The sequence below is a fragment of the Ailuropoda melanoleuca genome, chromosome 4 (genome assembly GCF_002007445.2).
Source record: "Ailuropoda melanoleuca isolate Jingjing chromosome 4, ASM200744v2, whole genome shotgun sequence".
Classification (NCBI taxonomy): Eukaryota; Metazoa; Chordata; class Mammalia; order Carnivora; family Ursidae; genus Ailuropoda; species Ailuropoda melanoleuca.
This window is the reverse complement of record NC_048221.1, coordinates 38,122,456-38,125,480: the sequence shown is the minus strand read 5'-3', so window position 1 is coordinate 38,125,480 and position 3,025 is coordinate 38,122,456. Positions and strand designations below refer to the sequence as shown.

At 53.3% G+C, this 3,025-nt stretch overlaps 1 long non-coding RNA gene across 1 annotated transcript; it reads right to left on the bottom strand.

The window, feature by feature from the left end:
- Positions 1-1,874: 1,874 nt before the first annotated feature.
- LOC117801764 lies at positions 1,875-2,577 on the bottom strand. Its single transcript, XR_004624482.1, has 3 exons — positions 2,385-2,577; positions 2,096-2,212; positions 1,875-1,979 (listed from the first exon to the last, which is right to left on the bottom strand). It is a non-coding gene; the product is annotated as an uncharacterized LOC117801764 (long non-coding RNA).
- Positions 2,578-3,025: the final 448 nt, after the last annotated feature.

The window sequence follows — 3,025 nt, the reverse complement described above, 5'->3', positions numbered from 1 at the left end:
CATTAGAGATTCAAGATGTGCCTCTTCCCAAGAGAAAAAGAACAGGTTTTTTCCTTTTGTTTGTGTTTTAGACAATGCAAGGGGCAGCTCACTCAGGAACAGAGCCCCGAGCCCCCAGGGAAACAAGCCGTCCCTGGGAGCCAGGCCGTGAGGCTCTGCGGGCAACCCCGCAGAGCTGAGGTTCTCTCCAGCAAGCCTGATCTCCTCTCCCCGCACCCTCACCCCATGGCCTCCGGTGCTCACCAGCCAACCGACGAACACTCAGTCCACAAGGCCTGTGTGATTTGTTAGTGTGATTCTCGCCAGTGCCCCACATGCCTCCTTGGCCTTGTGTTTCTGCCAAGCCACGTTCCCTACAGAGGAAACCTGACAAATGGCCCCCGCCTCTGGGCCTCTGCTCCGGCTGCGCCTTCCGTCAGAAATCCTGTCCCCGCCCCCCATCCGGCCCATTCTTCATCTAGCTAATTCATAAATGTTCTTCAAGATCCAGCCCAAGGGAATTCAAAGGGCTTCCCTTTGAGTCTGTGGGGAGGCTTTCAGGCCCTAAGCAGAAGCCTCTAGTGACAGCAATTCTGGCTGAGAAATGGGAGCCTTCGTTCTTGCTCTTCCTGGCTGTGTGACTTTCAGCAAGTCAACCAACCTCTCTGAGCTCATTTTCCTCTTCTCTAAAATGAGGTTGATGGCAGGCTTATCTATCGTTCCTGGCTGCTCTGATGGTCAAAGTAATTATTAGAGGTACCTAACTATTTCAATTGTTACAAATGCAAAACAATATTGTTATTAGAAAAAAGAAAAGCCTACCATGGGTTCCCCTAAAAAACAGAGGATGAGACAAGAGTTATGTGCAGACAATTTATTTTGAAGAAGTGATTCTTGTGGAAGGATGTGGGGGCACTGGGGAGACCAACAGGCAAGGCAGGTAGCTGGGTCCAGAATGCATTACTGCTGTGGGATGGGACCCTCCGAATAGCACTGTGGAGCACGGTGCAGCACCGTCCACTCAAGACACGGGGCGGGGCGCCCAGGTGGCTCAGTCAGTTAAGTGTCTGCCTTCAGCTCAGGTCATGATCTCAGGGTCCTGGGATTGAGCCCCACGTAGGGCTCCCAGGTCAGTAGCGAGTCTGCTTCTCCCTCTCCCTCTGCCCCTCCCTGCACCCCGCTCATGCGTACTCTCTCGCTCTCTCAAAATCTTAAAAAAAAAAAAAAAAGACACAGAAGAGGGGAGTATTTGTTCCCAGGTGGCTTATGGCTGCTCTTAAACGCTTACATGTTTGCATTTAAATGTTTGCCATGGGTCACATGGCTGAGCAGGACCCTGGGGGCACCTATCCCACAGCAGGGAAGCCCACAGACACCAAGATATACCCAGTGCAGCCGAAGCAAGGCACCCCTGGTGGCCACACCTCAGGACGGGACAAGATGGGTGGCCGGAGTGGGAGACGGCACGTGAACAGTAGGGAGCACCAGTGAGGAAGCCGCACCTGTCACAGCTGAGTGTGCCCAGAGCCGACAATAAACCAAAGGTGAGTGAGGAATGGAGTCCTGGCTCTCCACCTCTCATCACCGTTGCCGGAGGTTCTCATTCCATGGGGCTTTGATGCTTCTCAGGGGCCAGGATGGAGAAGGTGCCTGCCTCCTGCGTGAAGCTGGTCGAGCAAACCTCCGTGCAAGTGTGGGGTTGCAAGAGGGTTTTCCAGCTACGTCCTCCAGGGACCGAGGTGGGTGGGGTGAGCTGGGGTGTGTCAGGAAACATTCCTTCCTCCTCTCCCATCCTTCCGTCCACGCTGTGCTGTTTCATCGCAACCTAATTCCTGCCAGTCATCTGGAACAGCGTTTGCCAGAATGTGTTCCACGGATTCCAGGCCCAGCCCCACCTCATCTTCAACCAGAGCAGCTGCACGTTTACTCCTTTGATACACTGAGATTGCCTGTGGCTCAGCTGGGACTTGGATGCAAGCAGAAGAAACCAACTTCTCTCACTAAAGAGAAAAGGAGTGTATTGGAAGCGGAGGCAAACCAGAGATCTGTGGGCAGAGAAGCGCAGGAAACGGGGAGCTGAACAAAGTGAAGCAGGCCTGTCTATTGCAGGACTTACCAGAATCTTTAGTACGCCAGTGAACATGTCCGGTACATAATTTGCAAAGTGTTCCAAACGTATTTCTTCAATGCCAGGATGTGCTGATTGGAAGGTGTATCAGCAGTGCAATAACAGCTTTTCCAGGATTCAAAACAAAAAAGGAAAACTGTCACATGGGCACCCACATTGATTTTCAGAAGCATCCTGGTTTCCTAACCTTCTTTGTTTGTCTTAAGGCATTCGTACAGAGTACTAACTACGTGCCAGGCACTATTTTAAGAGCTTTTATCTAAATTGACTGTCCTACCTTTGGAGGTTGGTGTGGGGCTGGGAGGGGCTGGAGAATTCCAGTAGTTCTCTGCCGAGGTGACTGGTTGCGGGCTTCAGCTGGATGCTCTGAACACACCTCGGCCTCGGGCAGAGGCCAGTGATGGAACATGTCAGGGACACTGAGGCAGGCCCCTTCCTGGGAGACTCAGGAATCTTCTGACAGTTGATTTTAACTCAAGAACTCAAAATTTTGCCAAAACTTTCTTAGAACTGCATGGCAATCTACGGCTTTTTCTTCCTCCCTTCTCTTTTGTGGCAGGAAGGCGTCTGCCCCTCGGCCTTATTTTCTGCGGGGCTTCTGTAGGGCTAGGAATCAGGGAGGTGCCCCGTGGGAAGGCTGGCAGAGAGCCTTTGTGATGAGTGTCTGTCATGACGATTGCAGGAGTCAGAGCTAGGGGTGTCTGCGGGGACCAGCTGGCAGCGCTGGACAGGAAGGGCAGAACGAGCCACGAGGCGGCGGCCAGGTGGAGCCCTCTGAGGCTATCCTGTCATGGCCAGTTCCTGTGACCTGCAGACATGGAGGAGCGACCACGCCATGCGCCTGGTCTCCCCAGGCCCCTTAGCTGACTTCTGTTGCCTCCTTGCCTCTCAGAGTCTGGCCGGCCTGCCACTGTGGTG